The sequence below is a fragment of the Varroa jacobsoni genome, unplaced genomic scaffold, assembly GCF_002532875.2.
Source record: "Varroa jacobsoni isolate VJ856 unplaced genomic scaffold, vjacob_1.0 contig05117, whole genome shotgun sequence".
Lineage (NCBI taxonomy): Eukaryota > Metazoa > Arthropoda > Arachnida > Mesostigmata > Varroidae > Varroa > Varroa jacobsoni.
The window spans coordinates 1-10,960 of record NW_019215448.1 but is presented as its reverse complement, the minus strand read 5'-3'; the positions used below and the strand labels follow the sequence as shown (position 1 = coordinate 10,960).

General features: G+C 40.1%; 1 long non-coding RNA gene across 1 annotated transcript; it reads left to right on the top strand.

Moving 5' to 3' along the window:
* Positions 1-2,683: 2,683 nt before the first annotated feature.
* Positions 2,684-6,175, top strand: LOC111273158 (uncharacterized). Its single transcript, XR_002687893.2, has 2 exons — positions 2,684-2,949; positions 5,493-6,175. It is a non-coding gene; the product is annotated as an uncharacterized LOC111273158 (long non-coding RNA).
* The last annotated feature ends 4,785 nt before the right edge of the window (positions 6,176-10,960 follow it).

Here is a 10,960-nt window from a genome sequence, read left to right as displayed (position 1 = left end):
AGCTAAAGGTGAGCTACGAGCAGTATGTCTCGAAAGGTGCCTAAACATTGTATCGAACCCACTCTTGACCCACTTTGAAGAGTGCGCTCTTTTTTTTAAATTTTTTTTTTATTTTTACTGGTGATGCCGGTCATTCCATGGGTGGTAATAACAACCATGAAGGTCTTACCTGCACTCACGCGTATTCTAACAATAAGAACTCTCTGTGCCTTTCCTTATAAGGAAGCAACCATGACTGCTGTTAAAAATACTAATCGTACTTAAAATAATAAAAATAAGAGTAACTCGCCGATAATAATTAGGCTTTTTCGTGCTGTATGGGCAAGATGTTCGTGCCACATTACCAACGACTAATCGGTAGGAGAAACTTAGTATTTCTTTGAGAACTTCGATATATGCGATTGCGTAGATTTTTTTATTTTCTATGTTTAGCATTACTGGGTATTTATCCCGTATCCCAAGTCCTCAGAATCACCTACTTAAAATATACAACATGTCCCCTTAGGAGTCTAATAAGCAGCCATTATTTTTAATAGTAGTATCTTATCTTGCTTAATTTTCTTTTTTTCCTTCAGTCTTCATTTTCCTGATGCCTAACATCACACGATAGTTTTTCGATATTCGAAGCAGCACGGCAACAGGCGCCCAAAAATATACCTACATAACGTAAATTATTCTAATGAATCCTTCTTGAGTTGGCCATTCGCTCCTCCTCGATGATTCGGAAGCCAAACTATGCCCATGGACACGGCCAAATAATAAAATTAGGATAAGGAAAACTTCACTTCTAATATCTAACTATGTGGAAATCGAGCGTGATCGGCACGCTTTTTCTCTACGAGGCTGCCATAATGGCTGTATTTGGCCAGTGTACATGAGCGCTGCCTGTGTACGTAATTGATGATTGAGCAGTTGGCGCTGCGCAAAACACTTGGAAACTTTGAGCACTAACATTTTAAACGTGCGTAAAAACATTATAAACGTCCTAATACACTGAATTTTTTAAAGCAGTAATTTTTTTTTAGATCGTTTTTTTTTTCTTTTCAAAATCTAGAATGAATTTATTGTAGTTGCTGCTGCTATTGGCTCCGTTTAGGTGCGTCATACAGGACCTGTATGAATTAGAAACCTACCGAGTGTTATCGCTTTCTCCATTTAGACATTCGTTTGACAAGTTGTCAATACGTCAGAGAGAAACGGTTGATTTCGAAGATGCTTTCTCATGCTGTAAACAGTATATACGAGAATCATAGTGTTTTCACTCTCGACTACGGATCGATTAGTGTGTCAGCCATTGATCATACATATAGCGGTTCAGTTATTACTCCATATGTTGCTAGCCTATATATATATATGCATATATGGTATTTACCCTGATCACAATTATGCGATCGACTGTGTTATCTGCATTATGAATCTATATAATAACTAGATATTAGCTGTAAGATGACAACGGCAGCAGCAGCAGCAGCAGTAGCCAACCCGCCTCTTGTATTGTGATATTAACAAATATCCTCAATAACATTTATGTTATTAATTCACTGAAATAACATCGATAATCATAACAATACTTCTGCACTGCTGATGATGATATGAATAAAGAGAGGTAGTAATAATATTAAATCGGAACAGAAAATTATACTGGCAATTATTTCGTCTACGTAGTTATTAGGGAAGACGTCGTTTGAGTACCTATATGGTTCGCTTATCTGCCCGAACTAATCTATACGCAGGATTTCTATCAAAAAGACCTAGAAAGAATGATGAAACCCGAACAAAGAAAAACATGAGCGAATAGATAGTAGGATTCCTGTTTCAACTTCTACTTCTTAACTATTTAAGGGAAGAGCATTTCCAGTGTTCTCGTAACGCTAGTCGAATGCACCCATTTGACCTCTCAGCTCCCAATAAGAAAATTATGTCACTAGGAATGAAAATGGGTTGCATCGCAGGATGAATGGTAAAATAGTAACTAGGGCCACTGTAATAAATTAATCGTTTGTCATTAGCCCCTTCGGTATTTGAAAAGAGGAGCGTATAGGTTTTCGTAATGGTTGGATTTGAAGATCGTCACTAGATCTATTTACATTGTCCATCTTCTGATTAGCATGAGGAAGTCTTCTCTCTCTCCCGAAGTGACCGGGCTGATTTTTGGAAGTCGCTAGAATTTTATCCTGGGAAAACTGTCGCGAAAGATGGAGCCGGTTAGGTTAGTAGATCTCTTTCCTAAAGGGCAAAGTTGCCTTTTTCCCATAGAATGTGATGTTCATAAACTGCAATTATTGCATACGGCCACTGATCACCAATGGTAACAAGGCCAATCAGGCTACGCGTGCCTTTGGGCTGCCTCTTTCAGAGTGTGCTACGTGAACAGTTTGTACGCAACGAACCATCTGTGCTGTACCATGTCAATCTGTCTGCCCAGCTATGCTTCAACGACGATAGTCGAAAATCGTCGCCCACTTCAATGCATCACCCGAGCGCGCCCTCTTGACGAGTCGAGCGATCTCTGCCCATCAGGCTCCCATGGGCAATCCCCTTGCACTGAACTCCTAGTCTACTTACAACACCCCGTCAGAGTGGATGATCACACTGTGGCTGGCTCCGGCACGTCAGCCGGGATGCCTTAACTCACACACAAGGAACTACCTACTTTCAGCCATGTCGTTGAGATGTTTACAGCGATAATCCTAATCCCATTAGATGGTGGCGCTTACGACCCCGAAGCGTCGTCTGACAGATGGACAACGGCGCACAGGGTGTTCCGGTGCGACTTGCAACCAGCGACACTGACAATGCGTTGAAATGCCATTGAATGATGAAATAAAAGACGCGGATTCGCTGCCCGATGCTGCAGGGACAGTATGTTGCTACAATGCGCTATGTGCGCCCATCCGACACACCATCACCCGCCTAAGCTGTACATTAATCGTTCACCTTATGCTGAAGGTACCTATCCAGTATTCACACTACGCTTTCCAAAGGTAGTCGAGTTTATCAGCTACAAAAAAGGTCAGATAAGGCAAATCAACCAATTACTTCACAGTAAGTCGTGTATTATTACTTCAACGAGGAATTATGTACCTCGATCAAGTCGGTTAGCTACATTAACAAGTAAATGCTGAAAAAATGCGACAAAGTCATCATTGAAGTAGATAAAATCGAACAGTACCTCAACGGGCGTTATATCGGCCGCTACCAAGTGGTTTCCTAAATCTTTAGCTTTCCTATCCACGATGCCCACCCACTTATTAAGCGGCCATACCTACATTCACTCCACGAGCAATACGCGTTCTTTTAGGTAGGGTCATTTATGGGAAAGAATAGAAAATCCATAAGCTTAGCATCGTTTTTGTCTCTTTGCAGAAAGGATGATTTCGCCAATTTAATGGTCTACACAGGTACCCAAATTGTGCATTTAAGCAACAATAATAATATTACTTTTATTTTATATATATATATATATCATTCCATTATTTTTGACTTCCATTACAACCTCTTTCGATGTACTGAGAACCCGCAAGGGCACTCATCCTTGTACGTTCCGAGAATAACGAACACAGAAGAATCTCCTTCTAAACGACTACCATCGGTAACAGCCTACGTACGACGGCGCAGAAACGCAGATGTTAGAAGCCATTAGAAATCTTTTCATTGGCCTCTTAAATACTGGCAAATATACCGGCCCATTAGAACTATTGAACCTCCACAAAGGTGCTATGGCTAAAAACTAGCATTATTTGGCTAGACTGGTGCATCGTTACCCTTTCCTATGGCTGCCGCTCGCTGCAATACATGTCCTAAATATAGTATTTTTAGATTAAGTTGAACGAGTACAAGAAAAACTTAGCCGACTTCAACTTAGCTTGCACAGACAACCTGGAGGAACCTACCGACGACGGACGTAAGTTCCAATAGGAACTTGCCAAGTAAACTGAAATCATCGCCAGGCACGAACTCCGTTTAAATGACACACACCTACAGATTATAATACACTGCTGCCTGCGAGTACCTACGCACAGGTAAAAGCAAACTAATACCCGGAAAATGCAAGGGAAACTTCTCTGGCTAATTCAATCCTGGCACGCGTACGCGGAAGCGCAAGTGTGGCCTTATTTGTTGCATCCTAAGGCATCGCGATAATGTTGAACCCTCACGAGCGCATTGCCCATTCCCGAATTAAAAACCCGATCTAGGTTTAATAGGATTCTGCCTGCAACATAGACAAAAACTCGAAGACCTCTGATCTCCTTCATTAAATGGCGCTTATTGTCTGGAATGAATGCCCCATGATTAGACGGAGGCCTTCGAGGCTGTCAATCGTTATCTCTGGAATATACATGTTCAAATGGTGTTCGTTTCCGCGTAGCCTTAACGATGTACTCAGCTGATTTTCACCAGCTACTACCCATTGAAGTACAGAAAGGAACATTAAAAAGTTCTGTAACAAACAATCGTATCTATGAAGTCGCTTCCGCATACATAAATTGAATACGAACGGCTTGCAATGTCACAAGCCGGTAGTCGTATGCCGACTTCCTATTCAAAATGGGTAAGGATAAGCATCTTAATTGCAAAATGCTTGAAAGAATACCGAGTTCGGCAGAGAAAGAAAAGACCATACGTAGCTTTCCTCAATGGTAATTCGGCCGACGAACGAGTTAGAAGGCAAACATTCGATTTATACCGGACAAGCAATGAGAGGCACAACGAATCAAAAAATGTTGGCTCCCCTACGGGCAGACCCGTCAGCCCCTGTAAGCCGTTGCCCGAAGTACTACGCAAACAGTTCTATGTTGTAGCCGAAATGATCGAGATTTAGGATTTCAATGGATGTGGGTCTCATAGGTGGGACGTAAGGCTTAATTTGCGGCCAAACCTTTAATTTTCGACCTCTTCAAAAAATGTGAACGGATCAGAGTTAGTAAAGCGGTCAACGACGAAACAGGGGCGTAGCAAAGGCTGCTGATCATTCTCGTCTGTCCTACTAAGAGTCTAGCTCTGTGGGTTTGTCTGACATAAAGAGCTCCTAAGAGACACGAATTGAGCTGCCGTATTTGTGGGTCGCAGAAGTCCGTTCTAGGGAATATTTGTGCAGAAAGTGAAGCCTAAGATACAAATTCTTTAGCTCCATAGAACAAACTTTGTTTTTCTCGTTACGGTGTAATGTTGATTAAGTCGGTTGTAAAGGAAAAACAGCAACTTTTCTGCTATTTTTCACATGTAAAAACAACGCACCATTACTGCTCGCGGAGCTTGAAGCGGTCATCTAATCACCACCGTTGTGCCTGTAAAGATTATAGCCTAATAACTAGCTATCATTTAACGTTGTCTCTATAATAAATATAATTTGGTTTGCCTCTATACGCGCAAATAAAATATATTTAATGGTAAAGCAGGAGGAGAGCGAGAAATAAACCATATTTTAATCGGGTTTTCGTCCAGAAATCGATATTTTGAAAAATAATAACCAAACGTTTACATAAATTCAGGTAACGTACTATTGCGCTGCATGTGTCAAACCGACTTGCGGCGTACCAGCATCGTGCTGCGCATTGAGACCTGCTTGACCCACAATCAGTCTGCGTGCAGTGGTGTACCATTCAACCTACTCAGTCATGCCGTAGTGCATGCAGACGAAGGTAGTCAACAGCCGCCACTCATACGCAGTGCGACGTGAGGCAATTCTGCCGACAAGCCTGAATCCGGCCGTAACAGGAACAGGGGGTCACTTCTGATAGCGACCGAAGGCCCTCGCCGAGCCGAATCAAAATTTCTCTACGCACATCCCAATCTTCAGGTCAAGAAAGGCCGCCGGAGCACGGCTTTATCCGTTGGATTCTTGACGTCAATCGATAGATGTTAACGAAATGAGTGAAAATGTAATATATATCTCTGTACGTAGATTAACTACTTCGGCGTGGAAACGGCTTTAACATTTTTAATTTGTCGAGGCGTTCGTCTCACCTAGGTGACCTAGTGGAATAAATACGAGTTTTCTTTCGGGCGAATTTCTAATAAATATTAGTTGAAAAACTTGTAGCGGCTAGTATAACAAACATTTTAGCTGAACGATGTCTTCCTGATTTTTTGAGGGAAGTTCCAAAAAATAATATGGAAACTACAGTTTTGTCAAATTAAATGAAAGTACAATACATCTTCCTAAGCCATATAAGATATATGTGACTTCATTCTATACGATATCAACTAACACTGAAAGTTCCGTCGCCATGTTGTGGATGTATTGTATGAATGTACCAAAGGCCAACACGCCCTTGGCGAACATGTTGAAATAGAATACAGAAGTGTCAACAGAGAGGCGACGGGGTTAGGTGAGCCAGTTGATTGCAACTGTTTAATCTGTAGTTTACATAAGGTTAAATATTATCGCAATAAATCAGGTTAGTTAAATCTATCAATGGCAAAAAGGAGCAAAACAGGACACGCGGGACCGCCTAATAATCACTACAATTGTATCGTATTAGAAATAGGTACAGATGATGGGTCTTCTAAACTGCATAAATGAGGTATCAAACTGTAGATCTATTTCATATAATTTGCAGGTAGTTAGTTAATTCTGTTATAGATTAGATTCTTTAGGGGGGGCCTTTACTCTGTTATTACTGTTACTATGTTATTGAATGGCTACTGTATTTAAACGTTTTACGTACGGGTTTGTCATCAAGCATCGTGTTAAACGACTACTAGTGGCTTCCCCCAGCACTAAACGAAACGTATCCTCAGCCGATTTTGAACATAAACCATCTAACGTGTCGATAAGCACGCTAGTATAGCAATCGAGTATCTAGGGCACTTTCTACCAACTGAGGCTTACGTAATAGATAAACCTACTTAGCTTCATTACGCGAGTATTTGCTCTGATTGCACCTCGAACAAGCATATACGATACTTTGAAGTTACACTTTCAAGCGATTTTTTCATGGTGTCTGGACTTCTATGTTATATAATGTTTTTGGAATAGCACTGATGAAGCTCTGCTCCCTATTTCGAAGCGTTACTGGTGTGTAGTACCTTTATACGACCTTATAAACCGCAGAGCGTCTGTTGCAGACATTTTCATAAAGTCTAATAGCTAACGACACCTACTATGCTCTGTAGCTGGAAAAGCTATCCTCTATCTGTAAGTAGATAGAAAACACCTCCAAAGTGGATAAAAAAGTAAATAACCATAGAAGTATACGAGTCTAACAAATCATACTAAGAGGCTGGCTTATGCAGGCACTCCTACAGTTAAAGCCCGTCTTCTCACACTCGCCAAAACACGTATATCAAGATCAGAAAAAACAAGATTCGTTACGTGAATGTCAAAGGCAAGAGCTTTGAAAATGAAAGCTCCAACGAATAAATAAAAAATAAATAAAATTGATAGTATCATCATAAATAAATGTAAAGCAATATCGTAGATATCCTCTGTAGTCAGAGCTGTACTCGCCTGATGTCAACAAATCGTATTTACCAAATCGGAAATGTAATTAGAAATGCATAAGTGCATCTTTCCGTCACAAGTCGTCCATTGGACCGAGTATTGTTCCCAGACTTCTTTCAGCAACCCAGGTAAACCATCTCTATTTGTAGGTTCATTCGAACCTGCGACACTGCAATTTCTATGTGGAGGAGGCAACGCCGATCTTACGAAAGCAAATCTCGTATACAATTATTATAGATGATTTTTCTTTGTGCTGTGCTGCACAAAAGTTTTCATTGGAATTATGTAGAATGCGTTGAAAAATACGCATATAAAAAAGATATTCATACAAAAATAGCTCAGTGCTGGTAATGGCCGGTAATTTAATTAGCTGAAGTTCACTTGCCGAGTGACAGGGAAGCGGTTCTCCCTTTGTACAGCGCCGCATGTAAATACGTTTCGTAGTTGGAATATTCAAGCGCAAAGACAGACGAACGCTGCGCGTATCTCGGAGCCGCTAAGGGTAATCTGCCGAAATTCTCGAAGGGTTGGTAGGCAATTGCGTACGTTTTCACACGTTCACATACATACACACGGTTTTATAGCCATTTTTTTAACCATACCATAGCCATGCTATAGTATGCGGAAGACTGTGAAGCGCTGCATACGAGCATTCAGCAACGGGGCGCGTATCGGTTGCCGGAAATCAAAAATATATCTGATTTGCAATGAAACAAGAAAGAACGCGCGAATTTTTCTCTGTTAGATTCAGCGTGCGCCATATCTGAGCTGTTGAGTACTAATAATAAATAATGACAGACATTATATTTAATTGTGATTTAGTTTTGATTGAGTGACCGTGCTGTTCACCCTGCAAATTAGTCAATTATTACTTCTCTAGTATTTTATTTCAAAATAATATGAAAACAACATATTTTAAGTGAATAATCATTGACTGGACGAGTTGCTTTTCTGCCTAATTATATATAAAAGCAAAAGTTGATTGTTTCATTGGCATACTATTTATATGCCGTTACGTCTTACTCCTTATGTCGCTCACTTTCGGTGCAGTTTACGTAAACACAATTAAGCTACTTCAGTAATGATATTTTCGTGATAAGATACAGCATTTTAAAAACAAAACAAAACTCAAAAGAAATAAGCTGACGTAAGAAAAGGAAAAATCGTGTGTTCTAACAGAGCAGACATAATTTTACGTGCTTAAAAACACCGCCTATACATAAAGTAGCTAAAGAATTATTTTTGTTAATCCTTTATTGGGACCTAATTAGCAGGGCAAAAGACGAATAAGTAAATCAAACAGTATTATAAGCAATTGTTTCGATTTAGTACCCACGTAGCACCAAGTCCGCACTCGCAAACATAATCTACACTGCCATACGTTTGTGCGCTCAACCGCTTGATAACAGGAAAGTGAAAAAGACTAATTATATAAAACGTCATTTAGACTAATATGTTTGAGGCTAGGGCAATCTTAACTAGGCTTCTATAACCTCAGTGTCATGGTCCCAGGGTGTGCTGAGTTCATTATTTGGACATGAATTTTTGTTTGCTCTTCATTAATTTCAGCAACGCGTCTGCCAAGCTTACCATAAACGACTCGATTTTTTTTCTTAACTCGCATGGCTACCGGCTTTGGAGTTATTTATATGCCACTATGGGTTCGGAAGGCAAACCTTTGACTTAGAAAACTAGGGGTTGCAATGACATATACTACGCGACAGGCGTGACTAAATAACGAAACGTAATATACGCTACAACTGCGTTCGACCTCGAAGGCACACAGCCTCTATTATTGGCTTTTTAATAACATTTTCTCTCCCATAGTGGAGTATTTCCTAGAAGAACTGGACCCTTAAAGGTATGATGCTTTCAGTCATGACCTTAATCCTTACTGCGTAAATAGATAGGTTCCTGTGCGTAGGATCTATGAAAAAATATTTTGCACAGATGTCGATTTTCGAATACGCTGTTGCTTCAGCCATAATCAGCACAAATAACAGGATCATTTGGGTACGAGCAGGCATAACTTAGAGATTCTTATTCTGAGCAGTACCTTGTATTGGATAAATTCCTTCGACGACGATAAGGATCTTGTGCGAAATTTTCAAAGCTATACAAACGGTGTGCCCAAAATATTAAAGAAGCTTTCATTGGTAAATGAATCTAAAGGAAACGTATTCTGCTAGCAAATGACAAACAGGCAAGCCAAGGTTTAACTGGGAAAGCTCGCGTTCAAATTACGATGCGAAGGAAGACAAAATAAGGTCAAGAGTAAACGTGTCTAAAGCACATTATGCAAGACTGCAAATGTTCTTAGCAATTCGAAATCGACGGTTTGTGTATACACCACGCGGCCTCCTAAAAGACACAGGCGGAGTTATGAACCAACATAGATTATTCAAAGATTGGCCATGAGAGGGCTAGAAAATTTATTAAAAAGGGAAAGGTACAAAGCCGATGTCGTGATTTTAAAACAGTAAGCCAATGTTTAGGACGAGCCGCCGTTTGGCTCTTCGAGATCAACCCAAACGCTTAGCCTTTGTAGATGTTTTAGCATCTTCAGATCTGTGGATTATTGAGATCTTCGATGCGCTAGTAGCCCATCTTTAAGTTTAATGAATTTCGATATATATTTTAACGACTGTCTGGGAAAATCGTATCACATGCGACCGTCATTCAGCAGTCCCATATTAAAGTAGAAAAAGGAAATTTTGAAGATAGCTGGCTCCCGCTTTCGTTTCCAGGCATTGAAGAAGTGTTAATTAAAACGAATAGTACTTACGTCAGTTAGTAGAACAGTTACTCAAGGATTCTTTTGCTGAACATTATATATACTCATTGCTTAATCAAACCCTACCTCTGAAAAACGACGCCGTGTCTTATCAATTTAACTGACACGCTTTATACAATTCTTAAGTACGCGACGAAGATCGCCAGTCGCTAATACACGGTGCTTGAATGACAGTCTGCCTGCGGCCCGGTGGGCAGTAAAGAACCTTATTTGTTTTTTGTTTTTATATATTTTGTATGATTACATTCACTCTTATTTTTACAAAATATTAGCCATTGTGACAAGAGCAACATTTTGGAAAATATGTCTTTCGACTGAAACCGATAGACAAGAAGATGTTGGGTTTCAACGCAGACCTATGTGAACGAAACTAGTTGCGATTTATTTACCCGAATCATGGTAGCATAAATGAGTTCTGATGGTATGTACGGAAAAATCACGCAGTGACTACCAAATGGCCACATGAATCGATTCTTACTGATATTCTAGATTTTAATTTTGTTCGTTGAAGTTCGTTACATACGTCACATGGAAATAGAATATGGTTTGTGATGTTAATTGAACCCCATCATCCGTCGATCAAGCACTTAGCTGCCTGAAACGTGTGAAGGATTTATTACCCTTGTCCAGGATCATACTGATATTTCATAAATCAAGATCTCCTTGTATTGTACAAGCACTGTACATACTATATAAACCTGGTATTAAGTGTGGTCTGG